Below are 22485 nucleotides of genomic sequence, written 5' to 3' on the forward strand. Positions count from 1 at the left end.
TTGCCCTTTGACTATAGTTAGTGTGAAAATTAAAAATTTTGTTGGATAATTCCACTAACAAAATAGTGGGCTAGGTGTTGGCTTATAGTGGAGACATTAAGCCCCCTAAGATAGTGGATTATATGTCACACCCCGCCCCAGACTAACCTCTAAGCCTGAGAAAGGGCGTGACTACAGCAGTTATCAACCCTTTGGCTGACAGTTAATGCCTAATAACTTTTGCGGAATAACTCTGATACCAAAATATAATTTATACACAGCAGAATATCTTTAGGCCAAAAATTTATTAATTCAGAAACATAACATGTTTAGAGTCATTACAACACTAGATTCATAAGCCCCAACCCAAAACCCTAGTCCCTATATGAACAACAGTAACATGTGTACAATATTAACAGTAACCACCTAAACAGACGGGTTACAAATCTCTTTATCCTTTAGTGGCAGACCAGATGTAGAGCTATCTTTAGAGGATTTGACCACCTGTGGGGGGGGGGGGGGAAGGAAAACATTTGAAAACGGGTGAGCTTGCGCCCAATGAGTGACTCAAGAAAGATAATTGATTCTCATGCAAAATCTCAATAAAGAGTTTAACTGAAATATAAACTTCTACAGTACTTGTACTGCAGTATAAATATTTTCCAAGCATGAAACATATAAAGCTATTTTAATCATAAAATAGTAAAACTGTTTCTCAGTTGAGGATAACCCTATTGTGGGTAAAAACAATTCCAACACCAATGGTCAAGAGAGAACCCTTTTGCTCAATCTCTAACTCTACCTACGTGCTCGTGGCCATACTAAGTACCATGATACCTTAGGTACTTCTGTTTAGATACCTTCTCAAACATCCTTCAGTATCTGGTTGGTTTGGTACCTTCTTAAACGTCCTTCAGTACCAATAGATACCTTCTCAAAGTTCTTCAGTATCTAGTTGGGCGGATACCTTCTCAAATGTCTTTCGGTATCGTGTTTTAAGTAAAACTAGTCATAAATAACTTTCTCTCTTTAAAGCATGTAAAGTATAACACATATAAAAACATGGCTTTAAAGGTACTAACGCATGCTGTGTAACGACCCGACCCCCTAGGACTTAGGTAAGGCCGTTACTAAAATGAATGCATGCAAAGAATTTAAAACGACGCTCAGTTATTTGAAATAAATGCTAATTAAAACAAGAGAGAAGTTCAAAAGACATTTAATAAATGCAATTGTTAAAAACAATAGTAGGGTACCCATAAATCATAAAGGTTAATAAGTGCATATGAAAAACAATTCTTAATACTAAATTTCAAACATCAAAACTAAACATTAAGAGAAACATGAAAGGAACTCTAAATCTCATGATGTGGAAGCGTAAAAACTAGTCTCAGTGACACGATCACGAATTCCGCTGCGCCATCGCTGGTGCATCTCTACCCTTACCTGAAACATCAACATAAGAAAGAATGAGTATGAAATACTCAGTAAGTAACCCCTCTACTGGGGTCAGGCTAGGCGTCTATGTCCTCTAGATGCCTACCCGTAGTGGAACATATAAACTATTTTGGTCCTCATGAAACACATATATACGTGAAAATCTTATTTCTATCCTAAGGTAATTGAATATGTCCACTACCTCTAGTAAGTCCCGTAGGACCCACAACCTCTGGTGAATCCCAAAGGAAACGCAGTCTCTTACATACGCATGGTTATGCATACACCTCTTTCGTATACACATAACCCACTTAATGTGTACCTCTTTCCTACATATGGTTACGTATACACCTCTTTCGTATACACATAACCCACTGAAGGTGTACCTCTTTCGTACACCTAGTTAAGTATACACCTCTTTCGTATACACCTAACCTACTAAGTATGTACCTCTTTCGTACACCCCAGTACCCTCTAGGTATGTATCACTTTCATACACACCAGCCCTAGTACATCTCTTTCATGTACTGAGTCCTTGGACGTGCATTACTTACAAGCAGTCACATAGTTTGGAAAGGAAAAAAATGGCATCTAACTTCCTATTACATATAACATTCACCTAATCATGAATCCTCTAAAATCTCCTCATCAAGGTCATGTTCATTAACCTCAACATACATAATTAATCTAGTGTTAATGGATCTTCTCTAGTACATCCCTTTCATGCACTAAACTATGTAAACAATCAAGTATTTGAGATTTCATAATATATAATACGGTCTACACATTCTCACAATAAATCGCATAACTATGTGAATCAGCAAATGTCGAATCCTCATTTAACTTTAAGACTTTCCGGTAGGAGTGCTACTTAACTTACATTTAAGGGTCATGCTCAATCATCCTTTTAATATAACTCATAAAATTCTAAATCATACTCATACATTAAAATTCTTCAGACATATTATCACATGCTCCTATATCTTTTCTAAACAATCCATTAAATCTTAGAATAGTCAAAAGTATCCTTGCAACTAGTCTTAAAATCCTCAAAAATAAATCATAAATTTATCGTCAGACACAAAGCCAATTGAAGTAGTAAGATTACTTACCTCAAAATTGAGCCTAAAATTAATTCAAGCAAATGAACTTCTTTCCAACATTCACAAACTTTGAATTAGATCCTCAATACAAAGCTTGGTCAATACTTGCTCTAAAACAATCCAGTCTCCAAAATCTCCACCGAAATAGATTTTAGTTCCAATGATCAGCACCTAAATTCCTTCGGAAAATTCCAATTCCATCTTTAAAATAAACACAAGAGATTTTAGGCCAAGAACTTGTTGAACATTTAATAATTCCAAGAAAAAAATATCCAAACCTTAGTCCGAACAACAAAACTTACCCAAAACCACTAACTCTGACAATAAAGGCGGCCTACGACGATCTGAGGGAGGCACACAAACGGTTGTGGCAATAGAATCGTGGCTGTGAATGTCTGAGGGGCTTGCGGTGTCGTCACATCTGAAAGAGAGAGGGAGAGACGAGCGGCGGAGGGCTCAATGGCTTGTAGGAGAAGGAGCTTCAATCGATGGTGAAACTCCAATGGCAACAACGTCAAGCGAGCGAGCGACTACATGAGGAATGGAGCTAGACAACGGCGTGACTAGACTAGTGTGGGTCGTGCGACTGGGTTGGTCGGCTTGAGGTTCGAGGTGGCGCGCTAGGGAGAGGCTTCGGCCGCAAGATCTAAGGTGTCAATCGGATGGTTAGCTAGACGGCGATGGTCTGGACGAGCGGCTGGACGATTGGTGACAGCAGCGGGAAGGGAAATTTTCAGGGGGGGGGGGGGGGGGGGGGGCAGACGCGATGAAGAAGGAGAAGGGAAATTAGGTTATTTTTTATAAAATAAAAAAAAATAATAATAATAATAAAACTAAAAAGGAAATAAAATAAACTATATTTTATTCTTTTCCTTGTTCCACTTTATATTATTAAATTCCTTTCCTTTCCAAAATGAAATTAATTCCGGCAATTAATTTTCAAATTGAATAATTTCAACGTCAACAATTAAATTCCCGTAATTACACCTGAAGTCCAAAATTCCAAAAATGCCCTCAAATAACAAAATTACTAAAATTATATAAAAAAGTGAAAATTTGGGGTGTTACATGCTGAGTATATTTAACACATATAAATCGCTTTTCAACAATTTCTTACACATGCATGCGTTTAAAACATAACTCATGGTTTTCTTGGAAATCACTTTGTAAAACTAGTTGGCATGAGAATAATCTTCTTTGAAACATGCTTTCTATAACACGTTGTGATCAAACATTTTAAGTAAATGTTTTAGTCAAAACGTTTTAGCCACTCACCTTGATTGCTTAGGAGCTTTTCACTCTTGTAGCTCCCTTTTCTACCTCGGGCTCCCTTTTCAACCCTAGATTCCAGATTCAAGTTATAGCTTAGATTACTCATAGTTCTAAATCTTATTTTGAGATACATCCTTCTACAAAAATATTCTAAAATGTCTCAGGAAGTTTACCCTAAAATTTGAGCTTAGAACCTCTCGCAGTTTAGCCGAAAACACAGAATCTTCAAGACTGGCCCAAGCTTATAGCCTGACCCTTCTGTATTCTTCTCAGTTTCCAGCCCGATCCCTTCGAGCTTTTCCTCTAGCAGCCCTACCCTGAAAACTAGACTTTCAGAGCTTTCATATGGCTGTGTAATCACTCCAAACGCACGAGTAAATTGGGAGAACTCCTCATCCCAATTTGTTGTTGCTTTCCAGACTTCACTATCCAATGCGTCCTCTTTGAAATTCTATGACCAACGTATGGACTTTGGCTCTCACATAAGGTTTGCTCAACTCTCCCACCCTTTTTACGGTATTTCTGAATTTTTATCTAAAAATGAAGTCTTTTGGCGCTATTTATAGGCGTCCAGACCTTCCCCAGAGTTGACACCACCTACTTGGCTGCATGGCCAAGTGTTTCTCCCACACACTACCAACACATCATTTTGATCAGCGCAACCTAAGTGTCTTCCTCCTGTGTAGCCAATGCATCAGCTTCCAATCTGATGCCACCACCTTAAATTCTTAAGGCTTAAGGCTTTCCTCCCAAGAAGACACATGGTTTGATGACGTTTCCCAGGTGATCTCATCCTTTGTATGCGTCCAACTCTTGGATATTCAACGCATAGTCCATACTCAAGGCCTAGCCTAACATCAACGCATAGCAAGCCAATTCACTACCATTACAATTCAACTTAGCCATCGCAATCCAATTAAGCCATCGCAACGAGCTAACCATCACCAATGCATAGGGTGACCACCCATCCTCGACGCATGGCTCACTAGGCAGCATCGCACGACTTGCTTGGCATGGGCGCATGGTGCTGGCCACCGACGCATGGACGTGCTGCACAGGCTAGCCGCTCGACGCATGGGCATGCTGCTTCGATGTATGGGCATGCGATGTATGCTGGCCATCGCTCACTCGCTCGGCCACATGGGCGTGCTTGGCCGCATGGGCTGCGCGCTTGGCTGCATGGCAGGGCACCTCGACACATGGGCATGGCTGCTCGGCAGGGCGCTCAATGCATGGGCGTGGCCGCTCAGCACATGGCAGGGGCATCTGGCCAAGGCTACTCGACTCATTACATGGGCACTGGCCGAGGCTGCTCGACGCATGGGCTGCCTTCCAACGCATGCCTTGCCTACCGTTGTGCCTTCCAACGCGTCATCTCTATTTTCCTTCTTCAGCTGCATGCCCTCACCAACAACCCTTCCAACGCATCAACACCACCCTTCCAACGCTTCAACACACCAATTTCTATACTTAGCCAAATTTCAAAATTTTTCCCCAAAAGTTAAACTTCCAAATTTTCTCTTTTCTTTAAATCTCCACTCTTTTCTCTACCTAACACTAATTTCCACATCAACCTACTCACCACACTAGTCTTAGTAAGGAACATAAAGTAGAGAAATTAGGATTCGGGGTTCAAATTATAGGTGTTGGGTTTTATGGATTTGTTTCATGCAATTGTTGCATGGCTTTTTTCTATAAATTGGGTTTTCAATTATGGATGAAAAACTTTTGGCCATTTTTCCAAAATTGTTTTCAAAATTAGGCTGGAAAAATAAAAAACCCAAATCCAAATTCATTCTTATTTTCCATCTCTTTTCTCTCTCTCGGTTTTCTTCATCCATCAAGTCCCACAATCTGGTTCTGAGTCCAGAGGATAGTAGGTCAACTCTAGTGGTGGTCCAGAAGAGTTCGGGTCGAGATTCAATAAGGAAAAGCATTTTTCGGAAGCTTCAAAGGTTGTATCCTACCCTTTTAATTTACTGTTTTTTCCTCTTTTTTGCATGCTAATTTCCTTTAAATTAAAAGCAATTAAAGTGTAATTAGATCCGTATTCCGCTGTGTATGTCTTGTGTTCCATCAGTTAACGCATATTCTGCACAAAAATACAAAAAACAACAGCTCTAATGCAATGAACGCATGTGACCGCAATATTATGAAAACGATGCTTAATGGACGCACGTTAACATATTTCATCAACGCAATCTAACATTGTTTAAGAACTTAGCACTATGATAACGTGCATTTCTGCCCGTTATCAGTAGTCTGGATCATCTGTAGCATCACCAGCTTCATTTCGAATCGGCTTCCATCGAGGGCAGGCCTCATGATTCCTGGAGAGAAATCATAGAGGTTTGGCGATGCATAGTCCCTAATGGGCCTATTACAATCATTTGCTAGGAGGATTGGATTCACCATGAAGTTGTTTTCGTTTGGTGCTCTGTTTCCAGGCTGCTTCGCCATACCTTCTTTATCTGGCTATTGTTGTTGGCGGTCTCTTAATCTTCGTCTGAACGTCCTCTCAATCTCCGGGTCGTAATTCGACAGAGATTGAGAGTCTACAAAGAAATCAGAAAAATCACCGTTAGCACACTGATTTGCCGAAGTCCCCGGCAATGGCGCCAAAAACTTGATGCGTTATTTTATGATTGTGGAATTATGAATGAAATGCGATGATGAAAATGCATTAAGTACTCAAGTTTTCTCAGTGGAATCCAAGTGTAAACTCCACTGAGTTTCCTGGTAAGTCCAGGGTCGAACTCAAGGACTTGGAAAAACAATATGCGGTGGTAATTTTTCAGAAGACTTTGCGGTAACCAAATAAATCAAGTAGTTGTCGGGAATGTTGTTTGTGGTGATAAAAATAAAAAATGTGGCGGAGTTCGAAAAGAGTTGATAAAATGGAAGATGCGATGAGTATGCAGTGAATAGGTTAAGAAGGGTTTCGGCTAACACTTCCTGGGATGCATTCATACTATGCGATCATGCAACACACATACAATAGTAAACCATCTCTCGATGCGAATGCTATGGCTTCTAATGCTAGAACGCATGCGATATATTCGATAAGTCTATAGGACCTACATATAAGTCTCTATTCTGATTTATTCACTGACAAAATAACACACACACAAATAAGGCGACCACATAATACGTACCTATCTCTAGGATGTATGCAATGCAAGTTGACAAATAGAGCTTATCTCTAAGTCCCTATCTCTTTTTTATGCATATTTAATATTGCTCTCTCGAGTCTAGATTCTAACCTAGCTTTCTCAAGTCTCAGATTCTTTTTTTAGACTCTCTCTCGAGTAGCTCTAAAGAGATGTTAAGCACAGCATAAAACAAGATAATCGCATGCGATGAAGATCCTAGGTCATGTTAGCTTCGTTCTTCTCAACCCATTCGATAAGTTTAGCTACTCATGCGTGCTAAGAGAGTGAACAGATGTAGAATAAGAACTTCCATTGTATAAATATAAAGTTGAAGTACAAAATAACAATGCAAGAAGAGAATAAAGAGCTTGGTAGCAATCTCTTGCTTCCCAGACTTTTACACTGGCTTTTCTACTCGTGTTCAAAAGATAATCACGCTTTCGCGAGAGTCGGCCCGCTCTCTACTTTCTACGCTTCCGGGTTCTCTCTCGAATTGCCCTGAGCGATCTTCCGGCAAAACGATAATTTGGCCCAGTTGTACTTACGAGCATCTGTGAAAGGTCATCGTACTCATGATTGGTTATATCTGATGGACACAGAAATATATCTGTGGTAAGAAGGGTTGAGTTGTTGGTCTTTAGTAGAATGCCTGACAGTTAACGGATGGTGGATCTCATAGCTAAAGAGTTTAGTCAGCTATTCACGGACCGTTGGAGCTTCGAGCCACAGGTCCATTAGGTCCCTTGGGTAGCTTGGATAAAGTCGAGAACCAGTGTTTGGGTTAATTTAAAATGTTCAAATTGACAAGAGAAAGTTCAATTATATATGATATAATTAGTGTGGTTAATTATATATGATATAATTGGCTAAATGTATGAGATACATTATTTTAGAGGAAATTAGATATAAATATGATTTATATCAAGTAGAGGAGAAAATACTATAGTAGATATGTGATATCAAACTATAGGATAAAAATATAATATGATTATATTTCTTAATTAGTTGGTTAATTATATGATATTTAATCCACAATTCACGTTCGGACGTGAGTTAGTGGGGCAACGTCGGTTATTGTAACCGATGAGTTAAAATGAAAATAGTTTTCATTTTGATAAAATTGCCCAAAATATTTCGCAAGCGCGCATTGGAGAATAGAGAACGATCGCTTACATAAAAAAAGAGCCTATACGATAGTCCTTTCGACCTAAACGATCGTCTACCTCACGCCTAAACGATCGCACACTGTCGACTGCACGATCACATAGCTTCTCTAAACGATCGTATAGTGTGCCGATTTAGCTAAACGATCGTATACCTTTTCCTAAAAGATCGTTCAGTAAAACCTACACGATCGTGTAGCTTCTCCTAAACGATAAGCAGTCTGTTATGCGATAGCGTCTTTTTCCCTCCCACTTGCTTATCGCCTACACGATTCATGTTTCCTCCTTCCTCTACCAAATTCATCAAAGACCACCCTTTGGGTTTTCACTCCGAGAATACCCGGGGCTCTTTAGTAGTGGTGTCGTCCCCGTTGCAGTCGTGAGTTTGCGGTTGTTCGTGCTACTATGGACATTTGCGCTGGGCGTTGCTAGATCGCATGGAAGTTTTCCGCTGCTGTGAGTGCCGAAGATTGAAGATTGTCTTCAACTGGTATGGTACTCTTTCCCTTGTTATTTTCTTGTTCAAAGCATGCCGTTAATTAAGATTTCTTTGCATAACCTTATGTTTGAATGTATATTATTGTATTTTGGTCACTGTGAGATCGGAGCGATCCGAACGCGCTCATGGAACTATTAGATATGAGATCCTTCAATGAATATAACTTCCACGAACGTCTGAATGCTCCTCGAACCCAATCGAGTCCAACTCGATACACGAACGAATGTAGAACACCACCACAAGTGTTACCTTGGTATTCTCGGTGTGAGAATCCAGGAGTTGTGGGATCTGTATGATCTTGGATTGAAGAAGATAGAAGGTATGCGATCGAGTAGACGATCAAGTAAGTGGGAGATATGAACACTGTCTATCGCATAGATGATGTACTCGATCGTTTAATAAATGAAACCTATAGCATAGACTTTGCTACTCGATCATGTAGCAACGATCAAAAGAGTAACTATCGTATAGTTAACTCTTAATTGATCGTGTAGACTTCGTCAATGCTATCGCTTAGTAAAAACTCTTTTTACTTGATAGCTTTTTCCATGAGAATTTTCCGAAGGAATTCAACTCTTAATTTTGGAAAACAATTTTTCTTTTATCTCACTGTTACCATAAAACTTCCAATAACCTCTCACTCAATCAGTTATTAGAGAAAAAGATTTAATTATCATATAATTAATATATTATAAATAAATATGAAAACCAACTTATCATACTATATTTATAACCTATAGTTTTAATATTTCATCATATGAAACATATAAACCATAGTTTTTTTTTCTATTTTATGGTACTTAATGTAAATCAATATGAAAACCAACGAACAGCCTCCAAAAACCTCGACCCAGTCGAGTTGAGTTAAACACCTCCACGATGGCTACCTTGGTATTCTCGGTGTGTTAATCCAGAAGTGTGGGCTCTGTGTGGACTTGGTTAGAGGAAGAGACCGGAGGAAGAACAATCGTGTAAACGATTGAGCAAGTGGGAGATAACAAAGGTCTATTGTATAGACGATGCCCAATCGTTTAACAAATGCTCTACGATCGTTTAGCAAAAGCTCCACGATCGTTTAGCTAATGGCCAGTTGAGTGAACTATCGTGTAGTGTCACTCCATAATCGTTTAGTCTTTCTTCAGCTATCGTTAAGTGAATTCTATTCACTTGACAACGATTCCGTGAGTTTTCTTTTTTAGAATGTAAAATCTCAATTAAAGAACTACTAAATTTTGGAAAACATTTTTCCTTTTATCTTACGGGTGCCATGAAGCCACCAATAACCCCCCACTCAATTGGTTGTTAGAAAAAAAGAGATAATCCAATAATTAATATTATTATAGATATATATATGATAACCAACTTATTATATTATATTTATAACCTATAGTTTTAATATTTCATCTCACGAAATATATAAACCATAGTTCTTTTTCTATTTCATGGTACTTAATGTAAATCTCATTTACATTAATCCTCCACTCGACGTATCTCATACATCACCCCAATCATATCATATATAATTGAATTTCCTCTTATCAATTTGAACATTTCAAATCAATACCAAGAACTGATTCTCAACTTGAATCTATTGAGCTACCAACGGGACCTTATGGACTTGTAGCTCGAAGCTCCAACGGTACGTGAATAACTAACTAAACTTTTTCGTCACGGGATCCACCATTCGTTAACTGCCAGGCAATCCACTAAAGATCGATAGTTGAACTCTCCTTACAATAGATATATTATGTGTCCATATCAACCAATCAATAGTGCGATAACCCTTCACAGATCGCTCGTAAGTATAGCTGGTCCAATAGCCATTATGTCGTTGTAGTTACATCTAACTTCTTAAGTACCACTGATCCCTCTAATGAACATAAGCCATAGTCCTACTATGACTAAGTCCTCTCTTCTAAAGAAAAGTTGTGGCCACTATGTTCAAGACTCGAAATCAGCCCTTAAGGGAGCAATCTATCTACTTACCCCTACTTCGGGAAAGGAGTGAATTCCATTTTGTATAATGAGTTCCCAGCTCCCAAATTAGACAAATTCTCAAAAAGGTAGGCATGATCGTGGGATATCTGAGTTGGAAATCTGGCTACTCTCACCCATACTAGCCAATTGTCTTGATCGTGGGATATCATTGAGAAATAGAAATCCGTGTTATCAAAGGATTTTTTGTCATAACCAGAATTTTCCAACAAAATGAATCCATTTAAAAAATGATCATTAATGATGTACCGGAAAATACAACATTTTTGTAATCGATATTACCCATGAATCTCAATGACCAAGAATTGGAAAAATGATTGAGGTCATGTCACCTATGGTCATTTAGGTGAGATGTAAGTCTCAAGTATCAACGACATTATAAATAAAGACGAATCATCTCGTGGTATGGTCATATACAAACTCTTTGTATAGGACACCCCGCTCACATGTCTCCACATGAATGGTCAGGATCTACCATCTGTAGTAGTTTACAACACTTGCAAACCTCTACAAAATGGGTCGTATTTGTAGTGTCACCAGGATCAGGTATCCCTCCTTAATCCTTATACTACAAACCTTTTTAGGTTATCACTTAAGGCATGATCCACTTGTATATCTCATATACATGCTTAAGTTTACATACAATAACCATGGAGCTTTGTTTATTAGATATGAGTAAATGCCAAATAAAATAACTCTTATTTTATTCATAACAATGTGTATAGATTACAAACTATGAGACTCTGGGAGAATTAGGACTATCAATCCCAACAATCTCCCACGTGTTCTATTGCCTCGGGAGACTAATGTACAATACATGATAAAGAAAAGTGCAATACACAATAAACTAGGGCATACTCTATACCCCAGTATCATCTTTCACTTGCCCTAGACAAGATGCCGCATGTCCCGCAGACCCAGACTCTCCAGGTGACCCTCGAACACTTTAGGCTTGAGAGCCTTTGTAAATGGATCAGGAATGTTGTGCTCCGATGTAATCTTCGTGACTATTACATCACCGTGATGCACAATCTCCCTGATCAAGTGGTATTTCCATTCGATATGCTTGCCTAGATGATGACTTTGAGGTTTTTTTAAATTTTCCACAGCCCCGCTGTTATCACAATAAAGAGTGATCGATAAATTCATATTTGGAACAACTTCAAAATCTGTAAGGAATTACCTCAGCCAAACAGCCTCCTTAGCTGCTTCACAAGCAGCTACGTATTCGGCTTTTATAGTGGAGTCTGTGATGCATCCTTGCTTGATGCTTCGCCACACTAGAACCCCTCCATTTAGAATGAACACTAACCTCGATGTCGATTTACAAGAATCTCTATCGGTCTGAAAGTAAGAGTGTGTGTATCCTGTAAGGATTAGATCCTTATCTCCATACATGAGCATGTAGTTGCTCATTTTTCGAAGATACTTGAGGATCGTCTTGACCGCCATCCAATGATCAAATCTTGGATTGGACTGATAACGACTAGCAATCCCTACTGCATAGCAAATGTCGGGTATGGTACAAAACATTGCTTACTATAGCTTCCAACAGCTGAAGCATAGGGAATCCATCTCATCTACTCAACCTCTTGAGGTGTCTTAGGACTTTGACCCTTAGACAAAATGATTCCATGCCTGAAGGGTAATAAACCTCACTTGAAATCCTGCATCATGTACCTGATCAACATTTGATCGATGTACGATGCTTGAGTCAAGGCTAATCTCTTGTTCTTACGATCTCGAATGATTTGGATCCCTAGAACATAATGTGCCTCACCCAAATCTTTCATTTGGAATTGGGCAGCTAGCCACTTTTTAATGTCAGTCAAAAACCCTACATCATTCTCAATTAGTAGGATATCATCCACATACAGAACTAGAAAAGCTACTGAGCTGTTAATGATCTTCTTGTAAACAAAAGGCTCATCAACATTTCAAGCCAAACTATTTGACCGCACTACCAAATCTAATGTTCTATGATCTAGATGTTTGTTTCAGCCCATAAATGGACCTATTAAGCTTGCAAACTCTTTACTCTTTATCATGAACTATGAACCCCTCTGGTTGAGCCATGTAGATGGTCTCCTCAAGATTACCATTAAGAAAGGCAGTCTTGACCTTCATTTGGCATATCTCATAATCATAAAATGTGGCTATGGACAGAAGTATCCTGATAGACTTGAGCATAACAACAGATTAGAAAGTTTCCTCATAGTCCACTCCCTTAACCTGGGTATAACCCTTTGCCACGAGTCTAGTCTTAAAGGTTTGCACATTTCCATCTACACTTCTTTTTTCAATTGTAGATCCACTAACACCCTATAGGTCTGACCCTATCAAGCTGATCCACAAGTTCCAAGACTTGACTGAAGTACATAGACTTCATCTCCTGGTTCATGGCCTTAATCCACTCATCCTTGTCAACATCCTCCATTGCTTGCTTAAAAGACAATGGATCCTCGACCCCATCATTAGAAATGACGTTATGGGCTTCTGTTAAACCCATGTAGTGATCTGATGGGTTCATAACCCTCCCACTACGTCGAGGCAGTCCTCTTGAGCTAGTTGACTAGATGTACTGACCTCAACAACTCTTGTTTATCTGTCAGTTTGTTCAACAACTTTTGTTAAACCCTCAGTAGTCTCAGTCTCACTAGAAATCTCTCGTAAAACAAGCTTACGTCGTGATGATCCATGATGTGGTCTTCTTCCAAGAAGATAGTATTTGTAGAAACAAACACTTTGTTCTCACTCGGATCATAGAAGTATTCACCTTTCGTTTCCCTAGGTAGCCTACAAAGAGGAAAACTTTCAAACACGGTTCAAACTTCTTTAGGTTAATCACAAGAACATCAGACACCCTCAAATCCTAAAGTGGTGTAAACTACCTTTACAGCCTTTTCACAACTCAAAAGGTGTTTCAGAAACACTTTTTTAGGGAACATTGTTCAGAACGTAGCATGCAGTCTCCACTGCAAAATCCTAAAACGAGTCTGGAAGATGAACATAAATCATCATAGATCGAACCATGTCCAACAAGGTTCCGTTTCTCCTTTTTGATACACCATTCTACTGAGGTGTACCTGGGGCCGAGAGTTGAGACACAATCCCATGTTGTATCATATAGTTCTGGAATTGGAGGTCCATATACTCTCTACCATGATCAGATCATAGTGTTTTTATCTTCTTACCTAACAAGTTTTCAACTTCAGCCTTATACTCCTTGAACTTCTTACCTAACAAGGTAAAGATACACATACCTTGAATAATCATCTATGAAAGAGATGAAATATTCATACCCATCTCAAGCCTTAACATTCATCGGACCACAGAGGTCTGAATGTACAAGCTTCAAGGCTTCCTTGGCTCTATAAACTTTTCCAATAAAAGGTTGCTTGGTCATCTTGCCTTCGAGGCATGATTCATACACCGGCAAGGAGTTTTCTTCTAAACTCTTTAGAAGTCCACATTTCACCAATTGCTCAATCCTATTGAGGTTGATGTGACCTAACCTTAGATGCCAAAGATGGGCGTTTTCCTTAGAAGAAACCTTTGGTCTTTTAGTTGTTGTTGTCTTACAAACATTTCGGTATTAAATAAGACTTTTATGACTAACGGCCTTAGTACATCTTTGGTAAGAGGAACTGACGTGATTAGTAGCACCTGAATCAAGGATCCAGGCATAATCATCATTCTCTACCAAACACGTCTCTGTTGGATTTTATGTCCTAAAACTCGTAGTTTGTAAATTAATAAATATATTCTGTTTTGTTTTTCGATAAATTTGTTATTGAAATTGTAATCTTGAATCCAATAAACTAAGGTCCTGAGACTATTTAATGTAGTTTGAACTTTATGTAGTGACATAAAGGTGGATCAAGTTCAAATATATAGCCAAAATGGTCTATAGTATATGAATAAGGTTGGGCACCTTATTCTGGGGATACTATGGATACGGCCCACTTTGTAGTTAGTACAAATGATATGATCCTGAATCATTCATATAGAGATATGTGAATGGGGGCATCTTATGTAAAGAGTTTACATAAGACTGAACCATGAAATAGTCACTTTTTACGTTTTAAATACCGTTTTATGTATAAAACTGACTATTTTGTTAATTGATGACCTAGGTAACTTAATCTTAATCCTGAGCTAACTATGAACTCCTGTTCACTCAGAATTATCCTTAGATCTGCATAGGTGAGGGCAGCTCAATATCGCTGTCATAATAAGCCTCCCATTTCAGCGGTAAGATCGGGTGGATAGTTGGGAACATAGGGTGCAAGACGGAATTCACTCCTACCCGTTATAGGGACAGTAGATAGGTTGTTCCCTTTAGTACTGAATCCAAGTCTTGAACAAGGGGCCCCACCCTCTCCTTGGCTCGAGAGGGATTCGGTTTATAGGTTGGACCTTAAACCAATTATTCATTAGAGGATCAGTGGAACTTAAGGAACAAGATGTAGTCTTGGGGGTAAAACGGTTTTTATGACCCAGCCAAGATTACGAACAACCTGTGAAGAATTAACTTACTAATTATGGTTATATCAAATGGACTATAGTGAGGGGAGTGCAACTACGGGACTTTAGTGGAATGACCCGTTAGTTAATGAATGTTGATTAGCTTCATCTAAAGAGTTTAGCTAGCTAATCTCAAACCGTTGGAGCCCATGATCTATAGGTCCATTAGGTTCCCCTACTAGCTCATATGGAATAAACTTAGAACAGTATGGTAGAATAATTTGAATTGTTCGAATTAGGTAGAGAGAGAGAAAGAAACCGACAAGTAAATGTGATATAGTGGTCGGGTTTTTCAGCTTAGAAATACAGCTTTAATATTTAAATGTGATTTAAATATCAATAATATGAATATGTTCATATTCGGAAGCTCGAAAATAAGGGAAATGGTCAAAGTTGTAAAAAGTCAAAGAGTTGTTTTTTGACTTTGAAAAGTCAAACTTTGACCGACCTTATATTCAAATGTGATTTGAATTTCGAAAAAATGAATGCAGATTCATGCTCGGGAGGTCAAAATTAGTCAACACGGATAAAATCATAAAAAGTCAAAATGTTGACTTTTTTGTCAAAGTTTGACTTTCACCAAATTACTATTTTGCCCTTTGATTATAGTTAGTGGGAAAATCCAAACTTTTGTTGGATAATTCCACTAACAAAATAGTGGGCTAGGTGTTGGCTTATAGTGGAGACATTAAGCCCACTAAGTGAGTGGATTGTAGGTGTTGGGTTTTTTGTGAAGTTTTTTCATGCAATTGTTGCATGCTTTTTCTATAAATTGGGCTTTTCAATTTAGTTAAAAGACTTTTGCCATTTTGAAAATTAGTTTTTTGATATTTGGGCTAGAAAATTATAACTTTGTGAAAAAAAAGGAAACACCCAAACCTACTCAAAATTCCATTCCTTATTTTCATCTCTTTTCTCTCTCTCGGTTCTCTTCATCCACCGAGTCCCACAACTCGGTTCTGAGTCCAGAGGATAGTAGGCTAACTCTAGTGGTGGTCCAAAAGAGTTCGGGTCGAGATTCAACGAGGAGAAGCGGCTTTCGGGAGCTTCAAAGGTAGCATCTCTACACTTTTAATTCACTGTTTTTCCTTCAATTGCATGCTATTTTCCTTTAATTTAGAAGCAATTAGTGTGTAATTAGGTCTCAATTCCACTGCGTATGTCTCGTATTCCATCAGTCTCCAAGACCAATAAATCACATTTACTGTCTTTAGACATCCTCCTCTTTTGGAGAGTAGTGGGATCAGTATCAGAACCTAAATAAGCTCCAAATTCAATGTCAGAGAACACTTCTCGTCGATGAACTTCAATAGAGTCAGCAACACTTGCTTCCTCTTCCTGGAGTTTAACTTGGGAACTGACACTACTGGTATTGCCATCCATCCCTCTGTACTCGAAAAGTAAGAACTTATGTTCAAACAATTCTAGCAATGAGTTCATGATCTCGCGTGCAATGACCATGTTCTCAACCCTTTTGGCCAAAGCATCAGGTATGCTAGCCAATATGTGAAGTCAAGCCAATGAATTATCCTTCATCCATAACTCATATGCATTATGAACACTTCACAGTGCATCAAGGGTCGGGACTTGAGGACATTCCTCAACCATGACAAACTCAAGGTCGTTTACCACGAAATACGTTTTACAAGACTATTTCCACTATATGTAACCGGTCAAATTAGAGGCATTAAATGAGAAAACAAACATGTTGCTGAAAAAAAACACATTGACCTACATTAGGTTTTGATAACTGGTAGAAATAAAAGTTATTACAGCTCAAATAAGTAAAACAATGAGAGAATGTGATGGTAAAATAGGCAATGTCATGTCCGAAAGCGCTAAACTGAAAAGAATTGCGATCGCAAGTACTCATCACATAAAAGCAGTTAATTTACCTATTTTTTGCAGGTACAATGTGATGGCTCACATGAAATTGCGATCCAAAGTCACAATGCGGCAGCGCGCTTGAAGTTGCGATTGTAAGTCATGCGACCGTGAGTAGTTTCTCAAATGATGATCGCATAAAGACCTTGCTTCAAGGCGACAGCATAATAAATCATGATGGGACTTAAAGCTGATAACTGTCGATTCTGAATTTAGTTGACAAGCCGTTAAAAGCCACACTATAGCAAGTACATTGAACTTTCGATGACTTTTAAACGGTGCAACAGAGTAGGGAAATTAATGCCGCCCATCATTGCAATCATTTGTAAGAAAAGCTGCTTCAACTTGAAATCTATAAATACTGAAGGCCACTAGAGAAGGAGCTAGTCAGTGAGTCCATTCACGTACATATTTATACATATACATAGAGGACGAAGAGAGTAAGGAGACAAGGCAAGGCGAGAGAAATTGTTCCCGGACAGATCGAGAGACTGTCGGAAAGCAATACGAAGGAGAGAGGGCCAACCCTTGCGAGAGTAAGAATCCACATTTAGAACAGAGTTGAAATGATAAATAGTAGTGTAAAAGGCCACGGGAAGCAAGATATTGCTTACCGGGCTTGTTATCTCTCAAATCCATTTGTTATTTTGTATTCAACACTTTATTTGCAGAAAATGGAAACTTCATTTCAATCTATGTTCAATCTCTCCATACCATGCATGAGTAGCTAAATTTCTGAATGGGTTGAAAAGTACTTAGCTAGCATGACTTAAGATTTACATTTTATGTGATCATCTTGTCTTATGTATGCATCATTCACCTTTGGACATACTTGAGAAAGTAGTCAAAAGATAGAATCTAGGCTTGAGAGAGTCAGATTATATCGCATAAGCAAGAGTAGAAACTTAGACATAAGTTCTATCTGCTATTTACACATCGCATGCGCCCTAGAAATAGGATTGATGGTATGCGGTCACCTTGTCTTATGTGTGCGTCATTCATCATTTGGACATACTTGAGAGAGTAGTCTAAAGATAGAAGCTAGGCTTGAGAGAGCCGGATTAGATCGCATAAGCAAGAATAGAAACTTAGAAATAAGTTCTATCGACATTTTCGCACATGCATCGCATGCATCCTAGAAATAGAAATTATGACATTCGACATTGAGAAATGTAGTACTGGTATTTGTGTGTAGCATGATCGCATAATTTGTGCACAATCTTAGGAAATGTTAGCTAAACCCCTTCTCACTAAACCCCTTCTTAACTCCTTCATCGCATACATATTGTAACTCTACGCTTTCATCAACTATGCGTTCAACTCCGTCACATAGGAAAAATCTCAATCAAAACACTATCCACTTCACTTATTTACCACCACAATAGAATCAAAGAGTCTGTCGCATATTTACTTAGTAGTCCCTATGTTCGACCCTAGACTTACCAGGAAACAAAGAGGCTTATACTTGGGCCTTATTAGGAAAACTTGCATGATTACCGCACAACACACATCATCGCAAACTCACACCATAACACATCATAATTTTACGCATTAGGTTTTAAACAAATACCCGTTGAAAAAACATACAACATCCAATAAGGTTTAGCAAAACTAACATGAACCCTATGTGACATCTAGTTTCGTAATTATGCTCCAAAGGTTTAGGACAAAAGCCGCCGAAGAGTGGTCAATTTATCCCTCCTCTGAATTGAGACATTCTCAATCAGCCATTTATACCAGAACAACTCTTTCTATTATGATGACTAGCCATCATTGATTTGGTCAAGAAATCATTGACTTACTTAACAATTTCCGTAAGTGTGACCCACCATTTTAGGCCCTAGAGTTTCGCCTTAAGCAGCCAATCCGAAGGAAAAAAAACTGATTTGGGCAAAAACTAAAGTGACTCTATCCATTTCTGGAGTTCATCTTGACATTGACTAACTACACAAAACCCATCCGAAGGGGGACGCTCCCAGGGCGCCAAAAGGGAGTACAAAATGATCTCACGGTGCAAACCAGTGACAGAGATCGTAGGACGTGTTGACACACACCCTTCACCCACTTACTATAAACACTCTCTCCATCCACCTTGATATTGACTCATGAAAACACCATCCAAAAAGGGATGCTCCCAGCGCACCACGAGGCCAAACATGAATCTCACAGTGTGAACATTCAGGGAAAAACGTGAGTGTAATCACTGACATATCAGATACATCTTTTCCTCCCACTAAGTATTTTATAACCTAAGGTTTAGTTTACTTAGAAAAAACACGGCTAAGAGTTTTAACTAAGTGACTTTTTAGGTTTGTCCAAGAGTAACTTTTACCTTGGATAATTAAACAACTTTTGATCTTCATCCATTAAAGAGTAACTTTTACCTTGGATAGTTAAACAACTTTTGATCATCATCCATTAAACTCTTTAACGGAGTCTTTGACCAATTATCACATGCTTGCAGAAAATCTATCTAATTCACCTTTCCAGGTAAGTTCCCAGGTAGAGGTATTCTGTTTCCGTCAACTTAAGTACCCCAGCCTAGACAGAACCCCCCTTAGGCAAAAGGTCCCTTATAAATAGATTTAATACAAATTTAATATTTTATACCAATCAATTTAATCCTATTAAATCGATTTAAAAAGATTAAACTAGGTTGCTAATCCCATTAGAATCTTGAACTTAGGTCTATCTCAATCCAATTTTAAAACCCTTTTAAAACATGAGTTCGCCTAAGTTCGCATGCAACTCTTTCTTATCGTTTTTTGTTCTAATTTATATTATAATGCTTATAACATAAACAACCAAAACCATTCACAACACAAAGCAAACGCATGAAAGGCATTCATAATGCTTATAAATAGCCTAAGTGTCATGCTCCATGCATTGTTCATTCATTGCTACTTTTTATATAACTCGTATACTAACAAGCAACGAACCAAGCAAAACATGCTTCCATTCACCCTTATACTATAATGCTTATAATATATAGATGATGCATGAATATGCTTACTGCATGCACAAATATAACTCTTATATTTCATGATGCATGCGCATGCTTTCTTGTAATTTCATCACGCCATATTATAACACTTATAATACATGATGCATGAATAATTTCACAACCTAAGGTGGGTTTTAAATCTATATGTCATACACTATGCCATATAAACCACATACATCTCATGTATATTAAGCAAAAAGTTGATAAACCGGGATAATTGGCCTCAAATCCACAAAACTAAAAACTAATTATTACAAAAACAAAGAGTCTTTGGTTCAAACAGGCAAACCGGGTCTTGAACCATCTGGTCGAAGTCTGCGTCTCCATTGATCGTGTACCAAAAACCCGTGCGATCATCTACATGAAAGAGTAAATGCTTTACTCAATCGTTTACCAACGTTTCCAGAGCTAAACGATAATTTAGCAACGATCGTTTTACTATGCGATGAAGCATGAGGTACGCGATCGTGCAGCGCATAACGCATAATGCAAACCTTAAGCGATCTTCTAAATGACAATGATACAGTGAAGCACAATCGTCTAAACGATCGCTGAGCGAGCACCTATGTATCGTATACTACGTGATTGTGTAGTCAGTAACTATGCGATGAGGCATGCTAACTACACGATCGTTTAGCGTGCGCCTTTTATTAAACAATGAGCATCAAATGCTCCCATTCGATCGTTTACCTCCAGCGTCTACGCAATCGGGCAACCAATGTTACGCGATAGAACAAACGCTTTACTCATTCATTTAGCTTTAGCTAAACGATCATTAAGTAAATACTACACGATCACATAGAAAAATCTACACGATCGTTTAGCCAAATCCCAACGATCGTTTAACTGAGGCTACGACACGACCAACTCTTGGTCTTCTTCTTCGTTGAGAACCGCATCTTCATGCTTCGAAACTTTATCACGAATGATTCGACAAACTCAAACACTTTGAATTACAGACTCGATTGCATGTTAATTATGTTTAAAAAACACAGGGGCCCTTACAAATTAACACTTTGTAATTGAAAGAAAGCTTTAAACAGAGGCAATTAACCCGTAAACATTCATCAACGCCATCCACAAATGCATTTAACACTTAAACGCATATGTAGAAGACCCACCACGACTATAAAAGAAGTTCAAAACAGAAGTGAAATTTGGAATATCATAACAACCTGGCTCTGATACCAATTGAAGAAAATCAGACATGAGGATTTCCTGAGCAGTGAAATAATCATTCCAAATTTAATTCGAATTTGAACATAAACATTTACAGTACACAAACGAAAACTAACTGGTCATGCAACATACGAAATTACAGCATGCCTTTTAATACGATCAAGGGAAAGAATAAACATACATTTCAAGACTCATCTTTAAACTCCCTTGATCATGAATGCTCGTTCAATCTCCAAGACTGCAACACACGAACGCTCGAACACAGTGACCACAACACAGCACGATCAATCAGCAACCAACACACGAACACCGTGAACGCAATGAACGGCCTCCAAAAATCTCAACTCAGTCGAGTTGAGTCAGACACCACCACAATGGCTGCCTTGGTATTCTTAGTATGAGAATCCAGAAGTGTGGACTCTGTGTGGACTTGGTTTGAGGAAGAGACCGGAGGAAGAACAATCATGTAAATGATTGAGTAAGTGGGAGATGACAAAGGTCTATCATATAGACAATGCCTAATCGTTTAACAAATGCTTTGCGATCATTTAGCAAAATCTCCGTGATCGTTGATGTGTTATTTTATGTGATGAAATAGTGGAGTGGAATGCGATGGTGGAATATGCATTGAGCATGCAAGTTTTCCCAGTAAGACCCAAGTATAAATCCTACTGAGTTGCCTAGTAAGCCCAGGGTCGAACATAGGGACTAAGGAAGATAGTATGCGATGGTAATTTTAGATCACTTTGCGGTAACAATTAAATTAATGGTTTGGTTAGTTTGGTTGGTTTGTTGTTTAAGGTATAAAAAGTATGCAGCGGATTTGAAAAAAGAGTAATTATGCGACAGATACACTGAGTATGTCGTGAAACGGGTTGAGAAGGTCTTTAGCTAGCGTTTCCCGATAATGCGTTCAAGCTATGCGATCATGCTACACTCATGCGACAACAAATCATTTTCCAATGCAAATGCGGTGGCTCCTAATTTAGGACGCGTGCGACGAATGCGAAAGTTTCTATAGAGCTTATTTCTAAGTCTCTACTTCTTGCCTATGCGATGATGCAAGATGCACACAAGGACAAGGTGACTGCATACAATCATAGCCTATCTCTAGGGTGTATGTGATGCGTTAATAGCAAACATAGTTTATTCCTAAGCTTCTATCTCTTGATTATGCGGTTCTAATCTGACTCTCCCGAGCCTAGATTCTAATCTAACTTTTTCAAGCCTAGATTCTATCTTTAGACTACCCTCCTGAGTATCTCTAATAGACAAATGACGCATACATAAA

General features: G+C 38.6%; 1 long non-coding RNA gene across 1 annotated transcript; it reads right to left on the reverse strand.

The window, feature by feature from the left end:
* Window positions 1–1169: 1169 nt before the first annotated feature.
* On the reverse strand, window positions 1170–2925 carry LOC150032187 (uncharacterized). Its single transcript, XR_016525490.1, has 3 exons — window positions 2822–2925; window positions 2529–2720; window positions 1170–1425 (listed from the first exon to the last, which is right to left on the reverse strand). It is a non-coding gene; the product is annotated as an uncharacterized LOC150032187 (long non-coding RNA).
* Window positions 2926–22485: the final 19560 nt, after the last annotated feature.

The sequence above is a fragment of the Benincasa hispida genome, chromosome 12, assembly GCF_027475165.1.
Source record: "Benincasa hispida cultivar pf3 chromosome 12, pf3_genome.v1.1, whole genome shotgun sequence".
NCBI lineage: Eukaryota > Viridiplantae > Streptophyta > Magnoliopsida > Cucurbitales > Cucurbitaceae > Benincasa > Benincasa hispida.